Source organism: Delphinus delphis, chromosome 4 (assembly GCF_949987515.2).
Source record: "Delphinus delphis chromosome 4, mDelDel1.2, whole genome shotgun sequence".
Lineage (NCBI taxonomy): Eukaryota > Metazoa > Chordata > Mammalia > Artiodactyla > Delphinidae > Delphinus > Delphinus delphis.
Window position 1 is genome coordinate 108,075,447 of NC_082686.1, and position 14,340 is coordinate 108,089,786.

At 41.6% G+C, this 14,340-nt stretch overlaps 1 protein-coding gene across 1 annotated transcript in view; it reads right to left on the reverse strand.

Moving 5' to 3' along the window:
• KCNAB1 (potassium voltage-gated channel subfamily A regulatory beta subunit 1) overlaps positions 1 to 14,340 on the reverse strand; it is a 421,013-nt gene that overhangs the window by 303,264 nt on the left and 103,409 nt on the right. The window lies entirely within an intron of this gene.

A 14,340-nucleotide genomic window follows, 5' to 3' on the forward strand; every position in this document is an offset into this window, starting at 1 on the left:
GATATGTGATAACTGTCTCAGCTGACTCCAGAAGCCAAATTCCAAGAAATCAGTAGGAAAGTTGAGAAGCAAACTTATTTAACCACAGAAGCTTCAAAAGGTTTGGGAACTGGTAACAAAAGGCCCCCTTGGAAATGGGAGTGAAGAGAGGGTGAAGGCTAATGAAAGCAGGATCTGATAAAGACTCTTGTAGAAGTAGTTAGGTCCCTAGAGCCCCTCCTGCTTCTCTGCCCCTGAAACTCTGCTCCTCCCCCTACACATTGCCAGAGACTGGAGCTCTGTTCCAGAGACAGTAAGGCAAAGGACCTCTGTACTGGGGACTCCAATAGCAAATGAGTGAGGGAGAGTCAAACCAAAAATAGAAAAGCAAAGTCAATGAATGGATACAACCAATGAAGGCCCCTCTACCATTTTCACCTTCTTGACTCCCAGACCCTTGATGGCCAAGTATTTATTCTCCAGGCTGGAAACTAAAAGAATAATTTAGGGGGAATCTGACTAGCCCAAGAGAAAACACATGGAGATACTGATATTGCGAGTGTACCAATCAGGGTTCAGTCAGGAAATCAGAGCCAAGAGAAGTATTAGGGGACCATGGGGCTTATCCTAGGAATTAGAGCTTGCACAAATGTTGGAGGAGCTGGGGAAATGGAAGTCTGGAGGAGAGGAATCAGAAGATCAGGGAAAGTGACTACTCACTGTGGTAGACAAAACAGTAACTCCCAAAGACATCCACATCCTACTCCCCAGAATATGTTCCCTTACATGGCAATAGAAACTTCATAGGTGTGATTAAGCTAGGGATCCTGAGATGGGAGATTATCCTGGATTACCCAGATGGGCCCAATATTATCACAGCAGCCCTTATAAGAGAGAGGTAGGAGGATCAAAATGAGAAAAAGGAGATTTGAAGACAAACCAGAGGTTATAGTGATGTGTTTTGAGGATGAAGGAGTCAGGAGCCATGTAGTTGGCCTCTAAAAACTGAGAAAGGCAAGGAAATGGATTTCTCCCCTGAAGCTTCAAGAAGGAACACCTTAATTTTAGACTTCTGACTCTAGAACTATAAGAGAATAAATCTGTGTTGTTTTATGTATGGACACCAATGGGGGAAAGTGGCGGGGGGAGGGTGGTGGTGGTGTGATGAATCGGGAGATTGGGACTGACATATATATACTAATATGTATAAAATAGATAACTAATAACAACCTGCTGTATAAAAACTAAAATAAAATTCAAAACAATCAATTAATTATTTTTTAAAAAAGAAAATTTGTGTTGTTTTAAACCAGTGTGTTTGGTGTGATTTGTTATAGCAGACATAGAAAACAAACACACTTACAAAAGCAAGGGTGTGGATAGAGCATACAGGAAATTTTCAGAAAGAGTACATGTTTGGCCATCCAAGTGGAATGGTGAATAGGGGGCCCATGGCAGGTCTGTGGAAGCTATGGCCTCTATGAACACTGTTGTCAAGCACTTGATGGACTGAGGCCACTCTCGGTTAGCAGGGTCAGAAGCAGGATGAGAGACTGGATCCCATGCGCTATACATCTGTATCTGTATGTCATTGTCTCTGATCACTGTGACCTCTGAGAATAATGGCTCCTACTTCACCTCCACTTTCCCAATCTTACACAGGTTCCCCTCTTTGCTCAAGCTAATCACACATGAAAGAGGGATCTGGGAAAGGTAATTCCCAATCTTAAATAGGAGCAGTAATGCCAACCTGACAAAACACAGCCAAGCTCTGGGGGTTTCCTTACAAAGGGCTCAGATAGCTCATCCCTCGGCAAAGTTCTAAGTCAACAAGCCCCACCCATGTGCTTGGAGCTTCCAATCACAGTTTAAACTTCTCACTCTTATAATCTGACAATCAAGGATTATCAAACACCTGGAAAGCTTTGAACATGAAAAATACATATCAAGATGCAAAAATCAATATCAAAACAAAAAAGCAACTTGAAGGAAATAGAGACTATGCACAGAGAAGAAAATATAACACAAAAATAACAATTGAGGGACTTCCCTATTGGTCCAGGGGCTAAGACTCCCCACTCCCAATGCAGGGGGCCTGGCTTTGACCCCTGTTCAGGGAACTAGATCCCACATGCCGCAACTATAAAGATCCCCTGTGCCACAAGGAAGATCACACATGCGGCAACGAAGATCCCACGTGCCGCATTAAGACCCAGTGCAGCCAATTAAATAAATAAATAAATAAATTTTTTGAAAAAAACAATTGAAGTCACTGGTTTATTTGGGAAGTTAAGAGAAAAATACTGCATCCATGAAATAGTACTAATAGGATGCTTTAAAAAAAAGAACATTCTAAAAACTAAAAAGGGCTCTTAGAAACTTAAAACACATTATCTAAAATGAAAAACTAATGGAATAATTGAAGGGTAAAGTTGAGAAGATTTTTCAGAAAGAAGGGTTTTAAAAAGAAAGAAATGGAAAGTAGAAGAGAAAATGTAAGATGACTAGAGATCCAGAGCAGAAAGTCCATCATTAGAAAAACAGGAGCACCAGAAAGAAAAAGTAAATCAACAAAAAAATTTAAGAACATTTCCCAGAACTGAGGACATTAATTTCCAGATTGAAAGGACCCAGCCCATAGAGCACACAGCACAACGGGTACAAGTCAGCCCACACCAAGTGACTTCATCATAAAGTTTCAAATATTGGAACAAAAGAAGAGATTCTGAAAGCTTCCAGAGGTTAAAAATTAATGTCAACAACAGGCCAAATACGGAAGGTAGAAGACTACCAAAATGTCTTCACAATTCTGGAAGTAAATTACTTCCAACATATAACTCTTTATCCAGCCAAGCCATCAATTAAGGGGAAAATAAAGACAATTTCAGACATGCAAGATCTAAAACATTAATCTCGCAGGCACTTTTTCTAAGACACTAGAAGGTTTATTCCATCAACGTGAGGAAATAATCCAAGAAAAAGAAAAACACAGAATACCGAAAAAAAGAGATCCAACCAACACAGGATCATGTTGAAGGGAGTCTTCTTAGCAGTAGAAGGGAGACACTAGAATGGCAGCAATGCAGACGCAAGTGGGGCAACCAGCTGGATGGGAGAAGTGTGACTCAGGAGATAAGACACTCTCCCCAGCAGTGTTCTAACCAGACTATGCTCTAAACAATGTGCTCCACCAAGAAAGGGAAATATACTTTGACCAGGAAAGAAAGGAATCCAGCTCAGAAGTCAAAGCACATTCCCTTGATGAGAGCACAGGAAGTTCCAGGATGACATCTCTGAAAAAGACCCCCAGAGCATGCAGTCCATCGAAAATCATAGAGGCCACCAGGAGGGTCTCCAAGGAAAAAAACTGGAGCTGACAGATTACTTGATATAATTTACTTTGTAAAATCTTGTGTTGAGTAACTGTTGGAAGTCAGGGGGAGAATTTGCAATAGGTATCAAGAAAATTAAGCAAACTTTAAAAGGCAACTATTAATTTCAGGGAAAAAGTATGAAAACATAATCATAATGGACTATATAGTTGGCGTTCTTAGCCAACTTCTAACTGCCAGCATTTGCACAGCATGCTGGAAGTGTTGAGGAATTAACGGTCCTTGGGAGCAACGCTCCACAGATTTCTGACAGGTATATTAATATATATTATACCTGTTAATATATATTAACAGGTATGTTAATATAGTATATTAACACCTTAGCTCCCTTACCTTCCAGGTGGGATGCCATGAGTAGTGTGTTCTACACCATTTCCCAGAATGTCCCTCAATGGGACTGAAGCTCCAGTTACCCACAGTGGTAACCACTTGACAAGGCACACTTTATGACTGTCTCTCCTTCCTTTGATCACTTCCCTGCTTCCCTGTTGGTGTTTCCTGTGCCTCCCAAATAAACTACTTGTACCAGAATCCTTGCCCTAGGGTCTGCTCCTGGGAAACCCAGATATTACAAATTTCAGGGAATAAAACTTACAGGCATAATAATGTTAAAACAATATATATTTAACCAAAATTTATAGTATAATTATATGAGGAGAATAGGGGAGAAGAAGAGGGTATGGTGATATAAGAGAATTAAGTCCTCATCTACTATATAGAAATTCAATAGATTATGTCTCTAATCGATGAATCAAAAGAGAGCAGTATTCACATATTATTTAAGAGCATGGAAATCTATAAATGTCAGAAAGAACAGCTGAAAGAATCAAAAGTGGGTGTTTCTGGGAAAAGGAAATCAGGAGAATGGAGAGGTAGGGATAAGGTATTGCCATATTTTGATACATAAACGCTTTATTATCATTTGACTTTTAATTGTACTATTACTTTTAATAGCATTACTACTAGCATGTACTATTTTGATATCATTTAGTTGAGAAAAAAAGAAAGAAGAGAAGAGGAGGGAGGGAGGGAGGGAGGAAGGAAGGAAGGAAGAGAGAAGAGGAAAGAAGTTCAAAAAGGAGAAGGATAAAAGAGGCTAGCTAGCTCTCTTAGAAATGTCAAAATGTTTTACGACTGAAGCTGCCTTCCCCCAGCTGGACTGTTATCCTTAACCCCAAGGCTTGTGTTAAATCCAAAGCTAGGCAAATATGTTTTAGAGAACCATGAAGTCATAAAACATGTCTATTGTAGGAAATAAACAATTAAGTACATCTGCTATTACTCACTAAAGTTATAAATGACCTCATTAGCGTGTGTGTGGTTCTCATTCTCTCTTCTTTTCTCCCCGCAGCATGTTTTTCCTGCAGCCACTGGAGTCTAAAAAGTACCTCTAGCTCATGAAGCTTTGTTTTTCCCCCCATCCCTTCAAAGGCATTTTTATTCCCTTTCTAAATAAATACCCAACATGAAGGTACAGACTTAAGTCCTCGTTGGCTTGGAGGGCAGAGGATACAAAGACGATCAAGACAGAGTCATTGTTTTTATGGAACCTACGTCCCATGGGGGAGACCGAATAAATGAATAAATGAAAAAACAAGAGACCGATTATGATAAATGCTATAAAAGGAATTAAACAGTGGGATGTGATTGAGAGTAAGTGCACAAAAGACTCACTTAGACCAGGTGCTGAGCAAGGCTTCTTGGAGGATTGCACATGCCTGAGGAAGAACATTCCAGAGGGCTGCCTGAGAGCCAGGGTTAGAATGGGCATTTCAACAAGTATAAGGTCTCCACCACCCCAGAGGAATGGTGGTTGGGGAAGGAAACCTAGGCCGGAGGAGAGGAAAGCAGCTTGAGATGGAAGATGATAGGGACAAGGTTAACCTACTTTACAGTTTCACTCTACTAGCTGACTGCTAAGCAGCTCCGGATCACAACAGCAATGAGATGGATTTCCTTAATAGTCATTTAGAAGTACAAACTACTACCTTAAAGTTCACCTTTTTATCTTTATATTACGCCTGAAAGAAAAGGCAATAAAAAGAAGCATTTCCCCAACAAGCACAGAATACCCAGGAAAGGAGCAGAATGGCCACCTATTTGTTTATAAATCCCTATGTATTTCACATGCAATCCAGGTGTACCTTGACTGCTAGAGAAACTGAATATTAGATAAAATCCTCCAAGTTTATTACAGTTTCCACACCAATATTCAATTAAAATACTTGTTTCTCAATTATCTTATCTCTGAATGGGAGTAATGACCCTGCTCTTTTTTTCCCCCAAAAGTGTTAAAATTAAGGGACCTATAATTAATTTTCTGCCTGCCTCAAGTCAAGGTCTTATGTGATATGAAAGCAAAGTATCATTGTAGACATTTTTCACAGTAACTTCATTGTCAGCTAGCTAGTTTATAGCCTGAGCATTCATGCATAATTTCATATCTCAACATATTGTTCATTTTACATAATTTTAAATCACAGGCAAGGAGATGCCAGTGAGCCGAATCAAAGACACAAAAAGCAATACCATTTGAGAAAATTACCCATGTTTTTCTGGCGTCAACTACTGGAAATTGATGAGTAATCATAAATTTTCAGTTTAAACAATTAATCTGCAAGAGGCAAAACTATAACCAAAAATGAGGATATGAATCTAAAAGCTCTAAGGTAATTGTAAAAGGCATTTGAATCCTACCAAACCCTCAATCGGGTTCTGAGACAAACTTTTTTTATGTTTTGCTATTTGCCATTTGTTAGGGGCCAAGCAGTGCCTTTAAGATCCCTCTGGGCCTATTATAAGTGATAGATTGTCCTCAGAACTGCCTCTTAACACTCCATGCATTTGTTTGCTTGCCCAGATGCTCTGTTCCCCTTCTCATCTGTGCCTCTGGCCTCCACCCTCCCAAGCTAACAGTCTCATTCATTCATTTAGTCAGGCATTTCCTCACTTATTCTACAAATACTTATTAAACCCCTACTCTGGATTTGCACCAGGAAATGGAGTATGGTAGACTAGGACAGAATGATGGTACCTACATTGTAGGGAGGAAGACAGACAGGAAACAAGTATAAACTATGAAGACAGTGACATAGGAGGTAAATCGATCAGGAATGACTGGAGAATGGGGTGCAGTCTTAGACTGAGCAGTCAGAAGGGCCTCTCTGAGGAGGTGACATTTGATCTGAGACACTGAATCTGAAAAAAAAACTTAAGAGAGGGTAGGTAAAGTATTTCAGGCAGAGCTGGTTGCAAAAAAATCCCAGTCTCTAAAATCATGGTTTTTAAACATTGCATAACAACACATAGTGTGTGTGTGTGTGTGTGTGTGTGTGTGTGTGTGTGTGTGTGTGTGTGTGTGTGTGTTCAAAGTCTGAAAGGCTTTTCCACAAAATATCAATAGTCATTTTCTGGGTGGTAAAAATATGGGCAACTTTTATTCTCTTCTTTACATTTCTTGCAATTTCTAATTACTCTACAATTAACATTAATTACGTAATATAAAAGCAACTATTCTGAAAATTTCATTTTCCTTCTTAAAAACAATAAAATACAAATTCAGAAGAAAATGATCATTTTTATCCGTTTAATAAACTTCACTTACTTAGACTTTTTAAATTCAAAATCTGGGACAATTCCGGCCACAGTGAACTGAACTTTGCCTTGCTATTGTCCATTGCAATACATTATTGGAAGTAATCCAAAGAAAGTGATTAGTCCAATGTTGAGCTAAAACCAATAAACTGTTTTCAAGCTGCTCTTTCCTAGGCTATCCATTCAAACGCCATTGGTACCGACAGCAAACGGTTGTCTACATGCCTTCCTTACAAAAAGCCCAGCCCAACCTCTGCCCCAGGTCATCACCTACACTTGAGAACAACAGCACTGCAATTCCTTAAGAATGTTCTTTTAACTCAGCCTTTTACCAGGTCCTGCTTCCATCTTTGCTCCAGTTAGGGAACTGGCCAGGAGTTTTGCTGCACTTAGTAAATTTATCATGTTGACAACATTTAAGATGTCATATATGTCTTATTATAGAAGCTAGAATCCTACAATCACAGAGTAGACACATAATTCTGGGAAATAAACAATTCCAGTTTCAGTGACCAGACACAGTAGTGACAGAGCACTGGAGGTGGCCACACAGGGGGGCAGGTGGTGGCAGCAGTGAGTAAACAAACAGAAGTGTGCTGGGAGCTGAGGTAAGAGAATAGGCAGTCTGAAAATTACTTTCATGGACAAGGATCTTAGGTAAGCGGCAGCACAAAGTGTCAGGTGTGATGTGATCAGGAAATGTATTGTCTGCAGGCTCATTTGCATTTTGATCAACCTGGCAGTTCCCGGAGCACCTCTAAAGAGCCGTCATGGCCCCTGCACACTGGGAGTTTGCATCGTGGTCACAGACTGGTGGTCCCCAAACCTGCCTCAGACTTGCAGTCATCCGGGGTATTTCTGAAAAACAGGGATTTCTGGACTCATCTCCCAGACACCACAATTCATCAGGTCTGGGTTGGAGCTTCCGAATCTGTGTTCTCCCAAATCTCCTGCAGGTGACAGAACCGGGTTTGGGAGCCCGAGCTTTAGAGCACAAAGCTGGCAGGCCCTCAGTTTGCAATGCATCATGAGGTAGAACTTGGCAGGAGCAGAATAGCAGCCAGCGCCCCAAGCTGCTGCTGTCTTACTGAGTGAGAAAGTTTTCCAGCACAAAGGATCTTTTTCAGATGAACTGGAAAATGACTTGGCATAAGGAAAGCTTGACATTTCCAACCTGGCTGATCATCAGAATCACTTGAGAAGTGCTGTTGATTTCGTTACTGTTATTGTTCTTTATTGGTATTATTGTTTTAATACAGAGTCTCAGGCCCCACCCAGAGTCTGCTGCAGTGTGTCTGGGATGAAGTTCATGAATCTGCACTGTAACCATCCTGAGAGAGTGGCTTATGAACAATTGCTCTAGACTAGTAGTCCTAAAACTTCAGAGCATGTCTAGCTCTTGGGCCCTAATTAAATAAGCAACTCTAGAGATTCTGGCCCCACCTCCAAAGATTCTGATTCAGTAGATAGGATCCAGAAGTTTCTAGCTTTGACAAACAATTATGTTGCAGAGAATCCAAGGACCACCTTCTCAGAAACCCTGATCCTGAACAACCACCCTCCCCATCTCCTCGGCCTCTTGCAACCAGGCTAAGGGTGATCTGCACTTGGCAGGAATCTGTCATTCAAAAGCAGAGAAGTAACAGACCTGACATTATGTTTCGTTACTATATGCCATGGTAGGCGTCTGCCATGGCCTCATTGCTTTTCACAGGCCCCAGGCAGACTTGTCATACACGACAAACACAAGGGCCAGCTTTATGGGCCACCAGCCCCAGGGCTTGGCTTGCACTGAGTAAGGCTGCCACCCAGGGAAGCTGCCTGTGGACTGAGTTGAAAGGGAAAGAGCAGTTAATAAATGAAAAGAAAGGCCAAGGCGAGGCCACGTTGTCAGGAAGCATTTATTAGAACAACGTGAGACAATAGACAGGATATAAAGATTAAGCTGAGGATTTGAGAACAAGAGATGGTAGGACACAAAATATAAGGTGGTATGAAGAGCTACAGTTGTGGACACCAGATGCGAACAGAGCAATGCCGGGCAGTCAGTGTGCTGATGTGAGGGTAAGTGATATGCCAGCAGGGCAGCCTGAGTAAAGAAGGTATACGACAAACATGAACCCAAGCAGAGACACTGCTGGGGTCTATGAATTCAGCAGCTGTGCTTTCCCAGAAAATGGAATTTTTGGAATCATGACTTGGAATCCTACACTCACGGCACGGCTGCTGGGTCAGAGGGAAGCCCTTGGTGAGCGAGCCCAGTCACCTGAGGACAGACATGTTGGAACATAAGCTTGGGGTTCTGACTCTTTGCTGATACAGTAATATCTACAGTAATAGCTACATTTCTCACTATATTTTAGCCAACTCTGGTATATATCGGCAGCTCCTGTGAGTTTGGATATCATGAGTCTTCTTTCTGGGACAAACACTGACTCTGTTTAAATCTAACCCTCCTGCTCCACACTTGCACCCAGGTAGCCAGCTGTAACTGAAGCAAAACCCACACCCATACCTACTAGTGCTGATGTAACTTCATGATCCAGACCTGAAGGGGCCTTTCGTGTGTCCAGAGACAATGCTCTGCTTCCCTAGTCCTTTAACTCTTCCTCTCTTCCCACCTGGTCTTCCCTCTTCAAACCTTCGAGACACCACCAACCCATCCCCAGTCTCAGCCATGGACCTCACTTCCTATTTCACTGAGAAACAGAAGGTGTGGGATACTCACATCACTGGTCTCCTTACCGCCTACATAGGCGCCTCTTTCCTCTCCCTCTTCCCTGTTACTGTAGATGAACTGTCCTTTCCTAGTTAACCATCCCCCACTTACATTCTGCGTCCTTGGGTCCTGAAGGAAATCACATCCCTTCTGTCTCCTACAGTGTCAATTTTCCCTTCTCTACTGGCTCTTTCTCATAAGCAGACACACACATTTTGCCAGACCCAATCATGCTCTCCTCCTTCTAAAATGCTCCTCACCTGGCTTCCAGAGCACCCCGCACTCCTGGTTTTCCTCCTGCCTCCCTGACTGTTCCTTCCCACTCACCTTTGCTGCTTCCTGCCCTCTCCCAACCCCAGGTCGCACGCTTGGAACAAGTCCCTTCTCTGTCCATATCATCGGTCTCAGAATTATCAATATCATCTATGAGCTGACACCTCCCGAATTTCTATCTCTAGGCCAGTTTTCTCCCCTAAACTCCAGAACTACATACCCAGCAGAAACTCCAGAACTACATACCCTGCTTAGATAGCTGATGGTCATTTCCGACGTTACATGTCGAAACTGCGCTCTTGCTCTTCCCCTCAGCTCCACTTCCCCCACAGTCTTCCTTTCTCAGGAAGATACATACGCCCCTTGCAGCATCTCAGGCTTGAAACCCTAGAGTTATCCTCGAGGCCTCTCTTTTGCTCATTCCTCACATCCATTCAATCAGCAAATCCTCCCGACTCTTTCTTCAAAAGAGATCCAGAGTCTAAGCACCTCTCCCCACCTCCACTGTGTTTCACTGACCCAGGCCACCTCGTTTTTCACCTGGATTACAGCAGGAGCTTCCCAACAGTGGTCCCTGTTTTTGCCCTTGCCAATCCTCACTTGATTCTCAGCCCCATATCCTAAGACATTGCTCAATGTATGCCTTCCCATCTCACTCGGGAGAGAAAGCAAAAGTCCTTTTGATGGCCTACAAGGTTCTACACAACTTGCCTCTGTCACACCTCTGATACTTCTTACTACCCACCTTCTCCCTCCAGCTGCACCTGCCTCCTTCTGGTCCTTCTGTTCATCAGTTGCACTCCTTCTTAGGGCTCTGTACTCGCTGTTCTGTCTGCCCAGATCTCTGAGTGGCTCCCTTCCTATCTCCTTCAGGCTTTTATTCAGGTGGCATCTTCTCAGTGAGACCTTCCCTGACAGTGCTGTTTACAATTGCCGCCCCCTCATCTTCCATATCATCCTCCCTATTTCATTGTCCTCCTTAGCACTTATCACTATCTAATATATTCTATGTTTAAATTAACACTACTATTTTCTGTACCCTTTGCCACCCACTTTAAGTTCCACAGGCCAAAGATACTTAACTGTTTTGTTCACTCCTGTCCATGCCCAAAATTGTGCCTAAAACAGTGCCTGACAGATTTAGTGCAGAACTATTATTTTCTGAATAAATGTAAGAGTTGAACATTGAGATCTCAGCCTCTTGAATAGATGGCCCTCCAAGATGTAATAACACATGAGACCTTTCAGCTCAAGGAAGAAAGGCCAGAAAGGAAATAAGCCACAAAAAAAGGGAAAATCGAAAGAAAACTTTTTCTCTGCAGTCTTTGTGTTTTTCTGAAAATCAAATACTTTTATAGTGTAATTTTATTTTTAGAATGGTGACTAAGGTATTTCAGTATTTATGTATTACTACCTGCCCTTCATTCTCCCCAAATAGTCTATAAAACTTTGGTAATTGTTAAATTTTATTTTTAAAATTCACAGTTCCAGATTAAAATTCTTGTACACTTAGGAAAAACATTACAGTCTCACTTTGAAATGAAAAATAAGCCTTGCATTTCTGATTCCTGGGGCATTCACAAAGACAGGAACGATAATTCTATGTCTCCTTCCCACGTGGGCTTCTGTTTTTTGATCTGTTGTACAATTTCTTGGCCATGTCCTTGTCCTCTTAGCCAAGCCTGAGATCTAGGAGTGGTGCAGGTACTACTGAGAAGTGTGTTTATTCTTATAGACTAAGAATCAAGGAACTCATTGGCCTCCTTATACAAAAGCATCCGGATAGAGGTGAGGAAGAGCCAGTCTGAAGTCTAGTTTCCCTGGACTTTGAGATCCAGAACAAAAGTACCAGTAAGTATTACTGTGTTGAAAGGTAAATTAATATTTCCCACAATTCAGAATAGCTTTATCTATTTTTAGCTTTGTTTGCATATGTTAACCACCCATGTAAATCAAATCTACATTTCCATTTAACCAATGGGGGAGCAGGGGGAGGGGGCGGTAGGTGAGAGTTTGGATGAAAGGAGAGACTAGGAAACAAGTTATCTATCTAATCACATAGTTACAGATAACTCTTGTTTGCTATTAAATTCTAAGTAAGATCATTGATAGATTTCTACATGCTATAACCTAGTATTTATAACAAATCAGTAACTAGAAATCATTTCCTTCCTTCCTTTCTTCCTTTATTTTTTTATATGATAGAATTACTAAATAGCTATGATCTAATATTGGGATATCTAGCACTTTCTTCCTCTCCTTTTCCCCCCTTCTTCAGCAAATGGCTTTTCATTCACACATTCATATTCCACCATAGAGACAAGTTCTTCTCTAACAGTTAATTGTAGGGGGAAAAAAAAAAACTTACATCTTTTAAGCAACCTACAAATGAGCACTGTGGTCATAAGCTTCCCAGACTTCAGCAGGAGATTTGCTCCTGAAGTCTTTAGAACAGAGCTTTCAATATGTAATTTCTTTTTAAGTATGTAACCCTATAAAACAGTCAGTGAAAACACAGTAAAGATTAAACAGTCCCTTAAGTGATTTGTTGAACTGAACTTTAAATTAAAGAGCTCATTATAATTGTCACTGTAGGGCTTCCCTGGTGGCGCAGTGGTTGAGAGTCCGCCTGCCGATGCAGGGGACACAGGTTTGTGCCCCGGTCCAGGAAGATCCCACATGCCGCGGAGCGGCTGGGCCCATGAGCCATGGCCGCTGAGCCTGCGTGTCCGGAGCCTGTACTCCGCAATGGGGGAGGCCACAGCGGTGAGAGGCCCGCAAAAAAAAAAAAAAAAAGATTGTCACTGTATAAGACAAATAGGTATAGAAAACAGTTTTAAATGACGAAGGGAAGTGTGGTGGTTGTTTTTGTTAATGTGTTGGTCTGTAAAACTGTCTCCGTATCACTATCTGTGTCCATAAAATAAGTCAGCTAAGGGATCACATAATTACTACCAAATTACCTACTTTGAATGTCAAATGAATACAGCAACTTCAATTCATTTTCTTATAATATTGGTTATTTGTTGAACTAAACCAACAAGTTCTTTTGCTCTTAAATAAGGTCAAATCAAATGATATTAAAAACTACTGTGAGAATAAGAAAAGATATTTAAGAATTTTAAGACTCCTATGGGTACTTCCTAAATCAGAAAGAATGTCTTTAGATTCTGTGACTTCTTAGATTTGTTCTGATTTTAAAACCCATACCTGGGACTTCCCTGGTGGTGCAGTGCTTAAGAATCCACTTGCCAATGCAGGCGACATGGGTTCCATCCCTGGTCTCGGAAGATCCCACATGCCGCTGAGCAACTAAGCCCGTGCACCACAATTACTGAGCCTGTGCTCTAGAGACCGCGTGCCACAACTACTGAAGCCCGCACACCTAGAGCCCATGCTCCGCAACAAGAGAAGTCACCGCAATGAGAAGCCCGTGCACCACAACAAAGAGTAGCCCCTGCTGGCCACAACTAGAGAAAGCCCACACGCAGCAACGAAGACCCAATGCAGCCAAAAATAAATAAATTTATTTTAAAAAAAAAACAAAAAACATACCTTATTGTAATGCACAGCACTACCTGGAGGAGAAACAGCAAGAACGAACATTTACTTAGAGTAGCATTTGACTATATGCCAACACCACATTCAGTCCTTTTACTCTTCTGCTACTTAAGCACCTATAAGCTACCATCATGTAAACAAACAGCCAGGAAATAAAACCATATAAAAATTGTTTTCTCACTGTACAATAATCTTTGGAGCCCAGGTCTACAAAGACCTCTGAGCAGCCCTGAAATAACTATTTGTCTCTAATATGAAAGGCCTTTATCTCCCAGCTTTCTCCATCTTGGTAAATAACACCTTCATGCATTCAGCTGCTCAAGCAAAAACTGTAAGTGCTCACCCTTGTTCCTCCCTCTCCTTCACTTCTCATCATCAGCAAGTCCTTTGTTTGTACACACAAAACATGCTTCAGAGCCATGCATTTCTTTCTGTCTCACCTGCCCCTGCCTGGCCCCATCTTTGTCTCTGCTAGTACAGACTGCAGCAAGTGGCCCCACCTTGCTCTTTTCCAATCCATTCTCCAATGTAGTAGAGAAATGATATTTTAAAACATAAATCAGCTCATGTCACATCCATGCCTTAAAGGCTTCATAGAGGAGCATACAGGCAAAGATGGTGGATTAAACACACATAATGACTTTTATTCCCTCCTGAAACCTCACTAAATATACAGTAAAGTGATTTTTCAAAAAGACATAAACCTACAAGGATGGGGAAAAGAGAAAAGGAAACCACAATAATAAAATTTTGGAGGCTGGGAAGCAATGGAAAGTGTAAGAACTGATAGCAGTTCTGAGAAAGATGCCTCCTAAGTTGGCT